Here is a 17,177-nt window from a genome sequence, read left to right on the forward strand (position 1 = left end):
GACAACTAGTTCTACAGATTGATTCTGTTATGTGAAGTACTTCCTTGTGTTGTTTTTTTTAAAACCAGCTGCCATTTAATTTCATTGGGTGACCCCTGGTTCTTGTGTTATGTGAAAGGAAAAATAACACTTCCTTATTTACTTTCTCCACACCAATCGTGCAGTATTCAAGCTGTGGGCATACCATGGATTTATATAGTGGCATTATGAGATTTACTGTCTTATTATCTGTGACTTTCCTAATAGTTCCTACCATTGTAACCTGTTCTGACTGTCACTGCATGTTGACTCCAGAACTAAATGCTGTGTTCCAGTATCGGTCTCCCTAACCCCGAACACAGAGGTGAAATCACTTCCCCTGCACACCACCCCATGGTCATACATCCAGGGACAGAGCTGGTGGGAATAGAGGCTCCTAACTCAGTCTCACCCCCCTGCCTAGCTCCCTGCAGACATAACACCAGATTCCTGGGGGCTCTGCCTCTGCACCTTATGTGGTCAGGTGAGGACGCATCTCCGAGGAGTTCTGATGCCAGAGTGGCAAGGGCTACATTGCTAGACAGGTGCAATGGTTAAGAAACAAGTCTTGGAGATGGGGGATCAGGGCTCTATTCCCACCTCTCCCACTGACCTGCAGTGTGACCAGAGACAAGCCACTTAGGCTGGGGTCTTTAAAGGACTCTTAGGAAATTAGGTGCCCGTAAAATAAACTCACAAGTTCTGTGGGAGTTCACTCCTTTTTAGTGTCCCAATTTTAATCCCTTTGTGCCAAAATATCCCCTCCCAGCCTCTCTCTGCTTAGACTATCAGCTCCTTGGTTCCAGGACGTTTGCTCTATGTGTGTTCCTGCAGTGCCCATCCAATGGGGCCCTAACCTGAGTCAGGACATCTAGGAGCTGCACTATCATGAATAATAATGGGTGGATGACAACTCACTGCAGAGGGATGGGCAGGTAGGAACATGACACTGCATGAGGATGGATGGATGCAGAGAGGACACTGCATAATTTTGCATGTATGAATGGATGGATATGGTAGAATCAAAGAGAGAGGTACTGCAGAGCGTAGGATGGATGGACGGATGGATCCTGTGGACGGATGAATTGATGTAGACAATCCATAAGGAAAGGAGGATGGCTAGAGAGAGAGAAAGAAGGGTGGATGGATCCATCTAGATATTGTGGGAGGAGGCATGGGTGGGTAGATAAGACACAGAGACAGTCTCTGCCAGAAGACACACGCTTCATCACAAACTCTAGCATATTGCATTTTATTGGGGCATATTCCACACAAAGCCACGCTCTGTACTCCAGAGCTACCACAGCTTTACACACAGGCTAGGAGGAATCCCAGACCCCACGAGGTTTCGTGGCATCTCAGATATGACACGAGGAGCCTGCGGGGCTCTGCTCCTCAGTAGCAAGTGACGTCGGTGTCGGACAAGATCACAGAGACATTGACGGCGGTGGGTTTACCGGAGGATTTGTCCACGCTCCGCTGGAGGAAGGTCATGGGCAGACCCTCGTGCCCCACCACGCAGGCGTAGGTGTCCCCCCGCTCCCATTCAGACGCCAAGACATTCAGTTTGCTGTAGATGAAGTAGAGCTCCTCCTTCCCAGCCTCCCGGACGGGGCCGATGTTGGTGTAGGCTTCCTGGGGCACGGGCCGGTCCTGCTGGGTCCATGTCACCAGGATCTCTCTGGGCTGGAAGCCGGAGGCCAGGCAGGTGATGGTGGCTGATTCCCGGAGAGACAGCTCCTCAGCGTGAGGAGGGGAGATGTAGACAGAAGGGGCCCGGAGGGAGACCACTGCCATGAGAAACAGCAAAGGGTTAATGCTAAGGATTGGGACCCAGGAGTCCTGGCTACCAGCCCCCACACTCATCACCCTACTATCTCCCACTAGACACACACCCCTGCACCCCTCCCAGACCATAGATAGAATCCAGGAGTTCGGGCCACACTAACCCACTAGATCCAAATACCTTCCATGAAAAGGGCTAGAACCCAGGAGTCAGAGCGTCCAGTCTCCCTATTCTAACCCACTACATCCCATTCCCCTCCCAGAGCCAGAAAAAGAACCCAGAGGTCCTGACTATCCGTCCCCTTCTGTCTCATAAATTTGCACATTTCGACGCACGCACAAATATGTAATTCCCTGTCGCAAAGACCTGAAGCCGGATCAGAGCTGGTGCCCCCTACAGACAGAAGGTCCCATGTCCCATTCCCCACACTCTGAGCCAGCCACTCCGCCCAGCCTGCAGCCGGATTGGAGCTGGGGCCCCTACAGGGGAAAGGCTGAGTTCTTACTCTGACTCTTGCGGATGGTCTTCACAATGGCCGATGGGATGTCTTGGTGCTTCACGGTGCAAGTGAACTCCTCCCCCACCTGCCACTCCTCCACGCACACCCGCAGGATGCTGGTTGCACTGTAGGTGCCATCTTCCTGCAGCACCGGCTCCCTGGAGACCACTGCCAACGGGCCCTCGCTACCCCGGTTCCAGGAGACCTCCAGGCTGCCGGGAGTCTCCATGCCATTCACCAAACAACTGATGGTGGCATTCTGTGCTATGTAGAGGTCCTCCAGCGAAGGGGGAAGGAGAGAGACCTCCAGAGGGTGTCGATTACAGTTGCTGACACCTGGTTGGAGGCAGGAGGCAGCATTGAGGGCTGGGCTGAGCAAATATTTCAACAGGCACCAGGTGGTAACTGAGTGCCTCTCTCTCAGGGGTGCAAAGCCCAGGGGCTGTTTGGGAAAGGGGCTGAGGGTCATTGGAGTTGGAAATAGGTCACTGGGTTCCCTGGTGGAAGGGGCGGGACTCTCATCTTATGGAGCAGCGGGAACAATGGCTGAGATTTTCCAGCCAATCGAGGGATTGGGACTCCTGGGTCCCATTATGGTTATTTGGGTCTCTGGGTCCCAGGAGCAAATCTGAAGGTCTCCGGTTTTGTTGGGAGAAAGCCCCATTGTGGAAAACATGGCCGGGGACAGAACTGCCATGGTTGCACAACTCAAGGTCCTTCCAGACAGAAATTCATTTCCCAGAGATGGCAGCTGGGACAGAGGACAAATGACCTGCCCGTACTCATGCCTGGCACCCAGACACTCCTGATCTAACCACTAGACCCCACACAGCAGCCACAGCTCAGAACGCAACTTGTCTTTCCCAGCCGCGACCCCCTTCACCAGCAGAAGGGCCATTTATATTTCACACCCATGGTCTGCCAAGATCTCTCAGGGCATGAGTCCCCCAACTCCCACTGCAAGCTGATGGGAGAGGGCATAGCTTCAATCCCTTTAGAAATCTCAGCAGTGGAGACCAGACTGATTGGAGCCCTGGCACCCGGGGACAATGTCCTCCATTGAAGGTTGTGTGAAGGATATGCATGGTGTCGCTCATGTTTGTAAAGTGGTCCTGCTGGAGCTGGGATTCCAGATTCATCTGGACGGCCAAGCCCCATTGTGCGGCAATGGAGCTGAGGGGTTTCTCTTCTTTGTTTGCATGAATTGATTGACTTCTGAATCTGATACAGAATCTGCCCCACCTCAGCTCATCTTTTCCTTGAGAACAGATTTTAATTGGGTGCCTGTCATGGCTGCAGATCCATGAAGACATTCCTAATGTGCCGACAACAAATTTGAGGATTAGAAGTGACCATAAGGACAAAATTGTGAATCTGCCACTGTGGGAATCCATGTCCAAATGTGAGACAAACAACTGCCCAACGGATCCATGGTTAAGAAGGAAAGAAACCACCTCCCTGCCATGAAAGACATCCGTGAACTTTCCCCAAGAGCAAGAGTGTCCATCCCAATGTCTTGGCCAAATCACAGCCCAATGAGATTACATTCTGCACCCTCCCTTAAATTCCCTTTTGCAATTAGGACAGTTTTCCTGCACTTCCTTTAGTGATGATGGGGTCTGTGAAGCTGTGGAATCATCTCATCCAGGGGTGGGGTGGGATCCCAACTCCTTGGGGCATTTCAGACTGGATAATGCCTTGGGAATACAGGGAACTCTCTCACACAGGAGTGGGCGTTACCCACCCAGCTCAGGTTGCAATAAATCTTGCAGTTCTTGGTTTCACCAAAGACGGCATCATAATGGAGGTAGAAATCCTTCATTGCCTCCCCCTCCCACCAGGGATCACATGGAGTCATGCAGTTGTTCATGCCATTGGCTGGATGGGATAAGAAGACGTGGTGGACATCCCCAAATTAATACCTCACTCTAAGAATTCACTTACCAGGGGTCACCTTTTCCACAACACTCTTGGGCTCTTCCATGGCCGGGTGATGCACCATGCAGGTGTAATTTCCGTCTCCTTGACTTTGCTCAACTTTCAGGATGCTGTAGGCAGAGAAAGTGCCACTTCCTGACACAGGGCCATTGTTGTAACTGGACTTGAGTTCTGGGGAATTGTTCTTCAACCATGAGATGCTGATCTCTTCAGGGTAAAAGCCACTAGCTTCGCAGATGAGAATCAAGGAGACTCTGTTCCCAGAGATGTCTTCGTGGTAGGCTCGGGAGACAGTGACTGAGGGCTCCTTCTTCCTGATGCCTAAATGAAAAGGAAGAGGGGGAGGAGAAGAACAAGACTTGGTTTGCACGGCTAAGTAAAGGACTTGGATCCAGCAGATATCACTGTGTGAAGGGGCCAAGGAGGGCAGTTGTTCAGGGTATGTGTGTAGCTAGACCAGGCAAAATAAAAACCCAACCATTGAGCATCATCTCCCTTGAACCTCAGAGATCCTGGATCTTCACCCAAACACTCAACTGAACTCCCAAGCCTTCCCCGCAGAATGCACAGTGACCTTCCACATCCTCAACCTTAAACGGCAACAACTTAACATCATCATCTTCATTTTCGTCTTCATCACCACCATCATATTCATCTTCTTCACCTCCCTTGTCTTCATAATCACTTCCTTCCTCTTTATCTTCATCTTCCTCAGATCAAACTCTTCATTATCATCCTCTTCCTCTTTATCTTCATCATCTCCTTCAGCCTTCTAACGTTCTTTCTCTTTTTCTCCTTCAGCATCTTCATTTTCTTCTTCATTGTCATCGACATCATCTTCGTCTCCTTTGAGGTCATCATCATGATTATTATTCTCAGCTTGGTTTGACAGTAACAAAGATGGCTATGCTGCTTTGAGCTAGTCCTGTGTCCTAAACCTGAACCCTCACCCCAAACCTTGAACCACACTATCTCCTCTTCAAGTCTTCACACTGCATCATCATGACATTGGGTCACCAACACTTTTTCTCACTCAGATGGAGCCTCTTCCTTCCTTCAAATGCTCACAGCAAAATACAACACAATTGAAGTTTTCAAAGGCTGCCTTAAGGACTTGGACACCTTGGGTATTTCAATGGGATTTGGGCACCTAACTCCACTGGACACTCTTAGAGAGTCTCACCAGAAATAGCGCTGAAAGGCCAGATGGCAGGTGACAAGCGCCCGCCTGATTTCCGGAGGTAAGAAGTACATACACACATCAGATCAGGTCACAAATAGGACACTAAGTCCCTAACAGGCCTCATCCCCGTTTCCCAGGGAGCCGAGGGAGTGAAATTCTTGGAGGAGCTGGAATTTAATGGTAAGGCAGGGAATAGTGGGGAAACTGTGCACGTGGAAATTAATGAGAGATTGAGAATGAGAGCTTCACAGGGGAAATACCAATTACACCTGCAATACACCCTTGTGCTGAGGGTCTAGGCTCTGCTAAAGTCCTACTTGGGGGGTTTCACTGGGACTTAAAGGCTGCCTAGGACTTGTGCGGGGTGATTTCACCTTCTAATCCCAATTAACAGTGACTGGAGTTTGCCTTTCCCTTTGAGATGCCAGGGCTACTCACCTGTGTTGCTCATGGTTATGTCCTGGGTTAGTTCTCCAGAACAGGGTGTGGTCACTTTACAGGTAAATTTGGTGCCTTGTCCCCATTGTGCCAGCGACACAGGGTGAGAACTGACCAGGCTGGTGGTCCCGTTGCTGTTCATCTTGAGGGGTTCTGTCTTCGCCGCAGAGCTGACTTGCCCATCCACTTTCCATGTGATTCTGCTGGCTGCTAAGTCATACCCCAGAACTAGACAGGTAACGTGACCAGAATTTTTGATGACGTCTTCATAGGGCGGTTTGGTTAAGTAGATGGTTGGGTCAAGTGAGCTTCTGAGGCAGGCTGAGAAATGCAAAGAGATGTCATTGACCAGTTCAAATAATGTGGAAAGGCAGAAAAAGACTATTGAAATCTAATCTAATCTAATCTATCCATCCACCTCCATCAGAACACTCATAGTCTCCATCCCATCCATCCAGCCATTGTATCTCTTTCTCTTCCCATCCACCTACAGTACCAGTTTCTCTACGGTATTCCTATGTCTCCCATCACACTGGTGTCAAGGTGCAGTCCCACCTACCCTTAGGCAGGGCTGGTTTCTGAGTAATTCTCCACCCCCCCTCCCTGCCATGCACGGGCGTAGTCCCTCACCCAAGCACTTGCTGGTGTTGTGCATGGAGAGCTCTGTTCCCACTGCTGCATGGGTCACTTGACAGGTGTAGACGTCCCCCTTCTCCCAGCTCTGCTTGGTGACGTTCATGCGGCTCTGCCCCATGTAGAAGCCGTCTGTGCCCATTGCAGAGGACAAGGCCGGGGTGGGGGGGCTGCTCTCCTTTCCATTCACCAGCCATTTCACGTTGGCATTGCCGGGTTTGAAGCTCAGGAGGAGGCAAACCAGCTCCAGCTGGCTCTCTGTGGAGCTGTCCTCGCAGGTGGGGGCCAGCAGGTGAACCTCGGGGGGCCTTGTCGAACCACACGCTGAGAGCAGAGAGAGGGGAAAACACAGTCCAGTGTCACGCTCTGTAGATCCCCAGTCCCCTTCCAGAGAGAGTGCTAACCCTACAGTCTTCCCAGCTCTAGCAAAACATCCACTTTGTTGTGATATGTTTACATTGAGTACTTTATTCAGCCTCTAGGGCTGAGATTTTTCACAGCCATGTAAGGGATTAAAAGAAATGGGAACAGGGCAAATATTAAATGCCTCCGTGCATTCTTTCTGCACATGCTTCATGGAGTGTGTTCTCCCTGGTAAACAGCAGGGACAAAGCTGGAACTTGAGCTGTGTGTGTTTATTTGAACTTGTTTTCCTCAATTGAGGTCCCCTATTTAAGGGGGACTGTGGCGCTGTACAGCATGACATGGCGTCAGAAGAAAACCTGGGTTAGGACTGACTGTGTCTGACTACGGATAAAGGGTCAAATTCTGAGCTGATGTAAGTCAGCACAGTGTCACTGACTTCAGTGCAGATCAGATGATTTAGACCCACTGAAGTTCTGACCCCAGATTGCCTAGGTTTGCTGCTCTGGGGTTGTATCCATTTCAAAAGATGCCCAAGAACAGCCGGAGTGCAAGAAACACACACAGCTCCGTGACAGAGAGGGGTAAGCGAGTACTAGCTTGTAAGGGGGTATAGCCCCTTTAAGGCCAGTGGTTGCTGGGAATTGTAGTTTCATGGGCCGGCTTGCTGCAGTCTGTATAAGGGAAAGCTTCTGGCTCAGTGCTGAGGAAAGCGGACCAGGCAGGAGGCCTAGGAAACATGCAGGAAAGGTGACCTAGTGGGAAGGGGGGGGGGCTGCCCATCCTGCCGGCTGAACGCCGGAGGGGCCCCTGGTGGCTGGGACCCTGTGCTCTGAGTTGCTCTGGTTTTGCTTTGAGGCTTTGGACTGAGGTGGCGAATGGGCTTTGTTCTACCTCCCCCGGTGGGAGGAGACTGGGTTTGGGGGAGGGTTCGGGGGAGGGAGTTAGGCGCTGAGCCGAAGTTTTCCCCTGTACAGAAGGGCCAGCATGGGGCTTAGGTGCCATTTCAGCCCAGCTGGGTGTCTAAGATTGCCCAAGGTGCCTAAGGGATTTACATGCCAAGTTTCCATGGGAACCAGGTGCCTAAATCCTTTAGGCGGGACTGAAAACTCTCCCCCTTAGTGGAACATTGGTCTCTGCCCAGGCGTGCCTGTCACCCGAAGGTTTTCCTCGTTCAGGGGTCCATGGAGGGGGCGCTGGGGGCAGGAGTTCTGCAGTGACAAAGCACCAGGGCTCAGCGTGTTTCAACACTGGGCCAAACTTTCCCCAGTCGTTCAGGGTGAGATTTTTCCAGAGGCACCTACGGGATGTGGATTAAGATTAACTGGCTCCCAGACCCGCTAGGCGTTTTGAAAATCTCAGCTTGGCTGTCCCGTCCTCCCCCACCGCATGTCTTACATTCCCGAGGGAACGTCTTCGACACTGTCTTTGCTGTGCCTGGATGCGTCACATCGCACTGGTAGGTGTCGCCCTGCCGGGACCTGTCAGGGAGGATCAGCAGGCTGCTCCGGGTGTGGAGCCCGTCGCTCATCGTCATCTCTGGGAAATCCTTGACCCCCTGGGTCACTTTGCCAGAATTCCACTTGATGTTCACTGGTGATGGTAAATAGCCAGTTACAAGGCAGGCCAGGCTTGTGTCCGGGGGAGCACTGCCAGTCTGGGTGCAGCAGGGAACCAGGGGGAAGACGGACGGGGGGGAGGATTTTGCTGGAAAGATAAAGAGAATATAAGAGAAACCATCAAAAGGGGGAAAATCAGAAAACCATGTCACTGATCAACCCACATCCGTCTATCCACCTCCTTCTATGGCCCGGTGGCTGTATGGCCCAGTGGTCAATTCACTGGAAAAGGAGTCAGGACTCAGGTTTATTCCCAGCTGCTGTGGGACCTTGGGCCAGCCACAGACCTTCTCTCTGCCTTTAACTTTCCATTGTGCAGAGGTGTCCTAGCGCTGGGCGAAAAACACGAGAAATGGGATTCGGACCTCGGCTCTTCCAGTGTAAACCTGGAGCAACTCCGGTGGAATAGCTCTGGGTTTGTGCGAGTGATGCTGACAGGAGACTCTGGTCCTTTACAAGGCACAAATATTTCCCAAGCGCCTCACAACCTGAGTCCAGCCCTCCTCAGCTCTCCAGTGTGAAGTGAGCATCATTACCCTCATTGAACACATGGGGAAACTGAGGCCTGGAGAGATGACGTGGCTTCCCCAAGGTGACAGAGGGAGTATGGGGCAGATCTGAGAACCAAAGCCAGCTCCCTAAGCCCCTTCCTCTATTTGATGACAAGACCATTAATTAAAGCTAGGGAAGAGCCCTCCATGAGTCATGGATGGATGAGACAACTCAACATGCACTTTCTCCTCCGGTCCCTGCCCTTCTGTGCACACAGATCTTCCAAACCATACACCTCGGCATCTGGGCTCTGCAATCTGCCTCTCCGGGACACTGACAGGTCCAGGGGAGATTCACTGAGGGTGAAATATTCACTCCCAGGTGGTTTTCCCGGCTTTGCAGTATTTTGGGGGTTGCAGTCCTTATTTCTGGACTGTGGTGAACTCTCCATGACTCGGCGTCTTTAAAGCCAGCTTCGGCCTCTCTTTCTAACTGCGCTGCTCGACCAGAAGGTGGGGGCTTGGGCCAGGAATTGCTGGGGGACATGCTGACCACAGTGATCCCTTCTTGTGCCCTGAAACTCCACCAATCGATGAGCTCTAAACACGTCAAATTGCAGTGGACATTCCACCACCAGTCATGGTGTGAGGAACCACCCAACTACTTCTCACCACCTTCACAGGAGCAAGGATTAGAAGAGACCCTTTGTATAATAAAGACAAACTGCCAGGAGACGTTAAGAGAAAGAAAAGATGCTAGAAGGGAGAGAGGATACTTGTGTGAAACTATGTACAGGACATCTGTTTATCCCAATACACACCCACTATCAATCTATCCAGTAAGGAGTCAGGACTCCTGGGTTCTATTCCCAGTTCCAGGACAGCCATAAAGTCTCCTTCTTCACCCTCCCGCATGGCAGGAGACCTCCCACCCCCTCCACTCCCAGGAGACCTCAATCTTTTCTGAGCTCTGCAGCCTTCGTAACTGAATCTCTGGGGGAAACCTACCAACAAACAAACAAACAAAATGGGCTGAAAGGGGAAGTTTACACAAGTGAAAGTCACATCAGGGTTGTTTTTTCACCCCCGTTTTAGCCCCTTCTGCTCACCCACCTGTCCACTTTTCACACCTTCTCACCAGCTGTAACAGTGAAAGCTCCCCAGAGGGCGTCATCTCTTGTTCTCAAGCTATAATTATCTTGACTTCCATCGGGGGGGAGGAGAGGGGATGTCTGACAGGCAAAGATACCTCAGAAGAGCTACGTGACAGACACTGAGCAGAGCTGGACTCCCGGACAGAACCCCCTAGTCTACAGTGCCGGGCCACGACCCAACATGGCCGGTGATTTGGTGAGTCTATCACAGGAAAGTGGCTGCTATTGGCTTGTCCCATGAGTGCAGAGGGTGTTTTAACCCTATCAGAGATAAATGGGGTGGAGAGTGTGCTAGAGAGGGGAGCAAGATGCCTGGGTCCCCTCCCCAGCTCTGGGAGGGGAGTGGGGTCTAGTCATTAGAGCGGGGGGCTGGGAGCCAGGACTCCTGGGTTCTTTCCCCAGCTCTGGGAGGGGAGTAGGGTCTAGTCGTTAGAGCGGGGGGCTGGGAGCCAGGACTCCTGTGTTCTTTCCCCAGCTCTGGGAGGGGAGTGGGGTCTAGTTGTTAGAGCAGTGGGGTTGGGAGCCAGGACTCCTGGCTTCTCTCCCCAGCTCTGGGAGGGGAGTAGGTTAGAGCTGGGGGCTGGGAGCCAGGACTCCTGGGTTCTCTCCCCAGCTCTGGGAGGGGAGTGGGGTCTAGTCGTTAGAGCAGGGGGTTGGGAACCAGGACTCCTGGGTTCTCTCCCCAGCTCTGGGAGGGGAGTAGATTAGAGCCGGGGGCTGAGAGCCAGGACTCCTGGGTGCTCTCCCCAGCTCTGGGAGGGGAGTGGGGTCTAGTCATTAGAGCGGGGGGCTGGGAGGCAGGACTCCTGGGTTCTCTCCCCAGCTCTGGGAGGGGAGTGGGGTCTAGTCGTTAGAGCGGGGGGCTGGGAGGCAGGACTCCTGGGTTCTCCCCCCAGCTCTGGGAGGGGAGTGGGGTCTAGTCGTTAGAGCAGGGGCTTGGGAACCAGGACTCCTGGGTTCTCTCCCCAGCTCTGGGAGGGGAGTAGATTAGAGCCGGGGGCTGAGAGCCAGGACTCCTGGGTTCTCTCCCCAGCTCTGGGAGGGGAGTGGGGTCTAGTCATTAGAGCGGGGGGCTGGGAGGCAGGACTCCTGGGTTCTCTCCCCAGCTCTGGGAGGGGAGTAGGTTAGAGCCGGGGGCTGGGAGCCAGGAGTGTTGTGCTATGTTCTGACCTATGAAGGGTAGTGGGGTTCGTCCCCCTGTGTGGACCCGATACCAGGGCAGGGTGCAGCACATGGCTCCCCTGCACAGCCTGGATACGCTGCGGAGGCCAGGACGGGTAACACAGGCCAGGCTGTGCCCCCCAGTAGAGACGGGGGAACAGAGGTGCTTATCTCACACTCCACCTATCAGCTGGGATAACAGCTTTGAAAGAACTGTAGGGAGCGAGCCCAGGGCTCGGCTAGCAGGGGCTGCAGGTGGGGAGTGAGGGGCACTGGCAGAGCTGGGTGGGAGCCCCCAGGGTTGGGCTAGAAGGGGCTGCGGGTTGGGAGTGAGGGGCACTGGCAGGGCTGGGTGAGAGGAGTGCAGGCCTGGTCTAGCAGGAGGTTGGGAGTCAGGAGTGAGGGGCACTAGCAGAGCTGGGTGGGGGGAGCTCAGGGCTGGGCTAGCAGGGGCTGCAGGTCAGGAGTGAGGGGGCACCAGCAGAGCTGGGTGGGGGGCAGGGCTGGGCTAGCAGGGGGCTGCAGGTCGGTAATGAGGGGGCACCAGCAGAGCTGGAGGGAGGTAGGGCTGGGTAGCAGGAGTCGGTGGGACAGGAGTGAGGGGCACCAGCAGAGCTGGGGGGGAAGAGCGTAGGGCTGGGATAGCAGAGGGCTGCGGGTCGGGAGTGAGGGGCACCGGCAGGGCTGAGTAGCAGGGGCTGTGGGTCAGAAGTGAGGGGCACAGGCAAGACTGGGGAGGCAGTGCTCGGTTAGCAGGAGTCTGTGGGTCGCGAGTGAGGGGCACTGGCAGAGCTGGGTGGGGGGAGCACAGGGCTGGGCTAGCAGGAGGATGGGGGTCAGGACTCAGGGCCATTAGCAGACGTGGGGCGCTCAGGGTTGCGGGGCTGCAACAAGATGTTCGGGGGAGCAGCTGAATTGTTTCTAAGGGGATTTAATTGTCTCCAACCAAAAGCTGTCTAACCTGAGGCACAGATTTCCCCTTTGGCATGTCCCTTGTCGGAGGTAACCCCCTGAACTCAGCGAGTGCAGGAACGCGTCTCTCTGAGCCGGCCCTGCCTCCCTCCACCAGCTCTGCGCTCATGGTCCGTGCTGAGAGCCCAGCGTGGGGCTTCCCAGCACAGCGAGAGGTGAGCTCGGCTGCCTGGGGCTGGATGGAACTGGCAGCTCAGAGGTGACAGCTCAGAGCTCAGGTTCCTAACTTGGCCTTAGAGTTGAGCTGGCCCCGTTTTTGCGGCGCGCTCAGCTGGAGACGCATTGGGCTTCCCTTCCGGGGGGACGAGCTCTGACGTCTCCGGCTAAAGCCCACTGGAGATGCAGACCCCGGTAAGTGCTCCCCAAGGCGCCTCCAGTTTGGGCATCTAGAAATTGGGCAGCTGAATTCTTGGGAGATTTCTCCCGTAGAGTTTGGGAAAGTGTCCAGAAAATCTTCATCCCAATTGGTTAGAATCTGAGTGGTTTCTTGAGTGGGAATCTGGCTAGAAAGGTCGTGAGCTAGGGGTGGTGATCACCAGTCGATTACTGAGTTTGGGGGAGGGAAGGTTTTTTACCCTAACCCCAGAACTATGACCCTAAACCAAACCTTAAACCCAACTACTTAGACCCCCAGCTCTGTCCTAACTCCCTAACCGTGACCCTAACCCCAGCGTCCTAACCCGCAACAGATGCACCAACTCCTTAACCCAGGGGTGGGCAAACATTTTGCCCTGTGGGCCGCATCGGGTTTCGTATATTCTATGGAGGGCCAGTTAGGGGAGGGGGTTGAGGCTCAGCCCTCACCACCTATCTGCCGCCCCCCCAGGACTCCTGCCCCATCCAAATCCCCCGTTCCCTGACGGCCCCCTGGGGACCCTTACCCCATCCACACACCCCCGCTCCCTATCCCCTGACTACCCCTGGACACCCATGGCCCATCCAAACCCTCCTCTCATTGCTGATGGCCCCCCCGGAATCCCTGCCCCATCCAACCCTCCTCTCTTCCTTCCAGGATGGTCCCATAGGCCGGATGTGGCCCACGGGCCGTCGTTTGCCCACCTCTGACTTAACCCCAACACCGTAATCCTCGCCCTTTGCCTATAGTCCTATCCTCATCCTTAACTCTGGCTCTCTAGCCCCTACTCCCTAACTCTGACCCCCAACTCTGACCCTCTCGTCAAACCCAACCCCTAACCCTAACCTCCCCACATTATCCCCCGAACCCTGACTTTAGATTGCCTAGGCTGCCACGGTCCTGGGATCAGTAGAGTCCTCATTGTAATTTCTCTGTAAAGCTCCTGGCACGATGGGTCCCTGGTCCTAGACTGGGTTTTCTAGACCACGGTGATGCAAGTACTAATCACCAATTATACCCCTAACCATAACCCCAGCTCTAACCCGAACATCCCCACCTTGATCCTCTGAGCACTAGGGTTTCTGTGACTCCAGTTGGGTATCAAGCATCCCAGCATCAGAATTATGAGTCATCGTGGCAAACTGACCCCTTGGGATAGGACACAAGAGTCTCACTAACCATCTGGGAAATGGCAGCAGAACCGGTTGGTATCTGTTGGTTGAATGGCTCCAAAATTGGCTAGAAATTCAATCACAACATGTCAAATATTGAACTTGAGAGTGGAAAGGTATTTGACCCAAACCATTAAACCATCACCCTTAATTCTATCCCTGCAACCTATAGCCCTTAACCCCAGCACCTAAACCTAACTGCTAACCCTTAATCCTCCTCCCCTATGTATAATTATAACCCAAACTCTAACCCAAAAGGTCCATATGTCCTGGGTAGAATTGGACAGTCCCAGTCTTTCCCACCGGTTTCTCAAGTGAATTCCCAGGACATCTAACCCCGTGTGTTTGAGATACAGAATTGCTAATTGGCCACTAGGGGCTGTTGATGTTAGCAATGAACCTAGGAGCCTAATGAGAATATAACATTTAATATTCGTACCCAAGCTAAAATTGCTAGTATAACATCTGAACGTCTTCAGCTGGAGACCTGAAGACCCAAACATTAGTGATACGACACTTCTTCGGAGAGCCCACAAGTGTCCCCCAATTTCAGTTCCTTGGTCAAAAGCTTGAGTTGTTTTCTAGCTGCAGACGCTGTGATTTCTCCAAGGGGAATTTCTCTGCCACTTCAGCACCTAATTCCCTTTGGTTCCTCAGGAAAAACCCAGTGCAAATTACTGGGAACAACCCTCCACTCTGTAAAATCAACCCGTGTTACTGCTGACCAGTGGCACCAGCACAATGCATCATCCAGTCCACAGAGCAGAGGTTGGGACACAGGAGTCCTGGTTTCTCTACCTGGCTGTGCCACTGACCTGCTGTGAGCAGGTCCCTTCCTCACTCTCTGCCTCAGTTTCCCCCCCGACCCTTCCTTTATCTTGCCTATTTGGCCTGTAAGTTCTGTGGGGTAGGGACTGTCTGTCATTGTGTCTCTCTGCAGCACCTGGTGTAATGAGGCCCCCGATCACAGACTGGGTCTGTTTAGCACCAAGTGAATTGGGGGCCCTGGTCCTGGTCAGTCTGACACAACCTGGAAGACGGGGGGCAGCCTATCTCAGGCACCCACTTACACACAGACATTAATAAGACCTTGCAACTGTCACTAGTCTCAGCACAAACTGTGCTGTGCTGAATGGAGCAGAGTGGGGCTCCGCTAGGGGACGCTCTCCCCCGGCATTGAGTGCTGGCCCCAGTGCCACGCTAGGGCCTGTGCTGCATGGAGTGGGGCAGGGGCTCGGTAGGGGCTGTGTCTCATGGCCTCGCTCTCTCTCCCTTTGCAGTTAGCGCCACGGCCCCGTCTGTCTTCCCCCTGACCTCCTGCACCGGCGAAGGCACCACGTCCCAGGTCACCTTCGGCTGCCTGGCCAAAGGATACTTCCCTGAGCCAGTCACCATGACGTGGAGCCCAAACGTCGGCTCCTCAGGCGTGAAGACCTATCCCTCCGTGCTGCAACCTTCCAGCAACCTCTACTCACTCAGCAGCCAGGTCACCGTCCCGGCCAGCAGCTGGGAGTCTGACACCTATACATGCACCGTACAGCACCAGCCCACCAGCTCTGGCATCTCCACGAAAATCCCAAGTAGGGACGGCGCAGCCCGGGGGGGGAAGGGAGGGGTTGGGGGTCTCTCAGGGCCCTGCTCTGGTGACTGCTGCAGGGAGAGAGGATGGGAGCCTGCTAGTGCTGTGAGCTGATGGAGTCGCTGTGGTGGGTGGATGGAGAGAGAGACACCACAGAGAGATGGGAGTGAATGGGGACAGGTAGACAGTGTTGGGTGTGGAGAGAGAGAGACCATGCGCCGAAGGGTGGAGGGATGAAAAGAGACACCACGCCAAGAGAAGCGATGGGTGCTGCAATGCAGGAAAAGGGGCAGAGGGCTCCAAACTGGGCTCCGTGCTGCATGGAGCGGGGGGCTCAGCAGGGGGCGCCGTGCGGCAGGGAGCGGGGGGCTCAGCAGGGGTCTGTACAAAAACTAACCCATCACCCTTCTCCCAGAGCCCATCCCCATTGAGCCCAAGGTCAAGGTCTTCTACAACTGCAACACCGAGTCAGGCACCGTTGAGCTGGTGTGTTTCATCTCCGGCTTCTACCCCAAGACTTTGACAGTGCACTGGCTGGTGAATGAAGAGAAACGAGATGGAAACACTGAGCAGCCCACGAAGGACGCTGACGGCCGCACCTTCAGCACCCGGAACAATCTCACTGTCCCCCGGAGCGAGTGGAAAGCTGGCACTGTCTACACCTGCTTGGTGTCCCAGCCGGGCACCGCCCTAAAGCAGGCCCGCCCCAGCAAGTGCGAAGGTTAAGCTCGCCAGCTCTAGGCTGCCTACGAAGAGGAGGGGCAGTGGCGGATTCAGAGTTAGTGGGGCCTTGTGATCAGCTTCATTTTTGGGGCCCCCCTTGGGGCCCAGCCAAGAGAAAGAACATTCTCTGTTATCTGCCCCCACCCCCGTTTCTCATTCTTGTTTTCTTCATCCTCCTCCTGTAAGTAATAGCAAGTAAATGGAAATAAAGTGAGATATCTTGATTGTTTTTGTAGTCAAATTCATTTTTCCACACACAGACCGCTTGAAAATCACTGGGGATCTCGGCGGACACTTAATGATCTTTCCAAATATTGTCTGTACTGTTAGCTAACTATTGTAAAGCACTTTGGATAAGAGCACTTTATAAAAATAATGTAAAAAAAAGTTGGGGTGATTGGGGTGTGGGATCTGGCCAGGAGTTAGGGTGCGAGAGGGGTCTCAGGCCTGGGGCACGGGGTTGGGGTGTGGAACATTTACCTGGAGCACCTCCATTTGGTGCTCAGGGTGGGAGGATCTGTGGGGGGTGCAGGAGTCAGGGCAGGGAGCTGGGGTCGTGGAGGGGCTCCCAGCCCCTGCCTTACCCCAGCCCCCTACCCTGAGCGGCTCACGGCAGAGGGTTGGGGGGTTATGTGTAGTGGGAGTGCGGGGACCAGGTTGCTGCCCCCGCAGCTCCCCAGCCCTGGGGCCCCCTGTGCTTTACTATAAATCCACATCTGGTCCTGCTGGCTCCAGGGGCTCCTGATGCAGGCTCTGCCCCCACCAGCAGCCAAACTACCCCTTCCACACACCCCATCCCCCTGCCCTGACTCCTGCACCCCCCCACGCCCCCCCAGCCCCCTGCCCTGACTCCTGCACCCCCCCACACACCCCCATCCCCCTGCCCTGACTCCTGCACCCCCCCACACACCCCCATCCCCCTGCCCTGACTCCTGCACCCCCCCACACACCCCCAGCCCCCTGCCCTGACTCCTGCACCCCCCCAGCCCCCTGCCCTGACTCCTGCACCCCCACACACCCCTAGCCCCCTACCCTGACTCCTACACCCCCCCAGATTCCCAGTATCACCAGACAAGCCCTCCACATTCCCACC

The 17,177-nt window shown here is 54.2% G+C and overlaps 1 gene segment (V, D, J or C); it reads left to right on the top strand.

Annotated features, from left to right (window-relative positions):
* LOC128847055 (immunoglobulin heavy constant gamma 2-like) overlaps positions 1–17,177 on the top strand; it is a 212,186-nt gene that overhangs the window by 160,965 nt on the left and 34,044 nt on the right.

This window comes from Malaclemys terrapin, chromosome 12, assembly GCF_027887155.1.
Source record: "Malaclemys terrapin pileata isolate rMalTer1 chromosome 12, rMalTer1.hap1, whole genome shotgun sequence".
In the NCBI taxonomy this organism is placed as follows: Eukaryota; Metazoa; Chordata; order Testudines; family Emydidae; genus Malaclemys; species Malaclemys terrapin.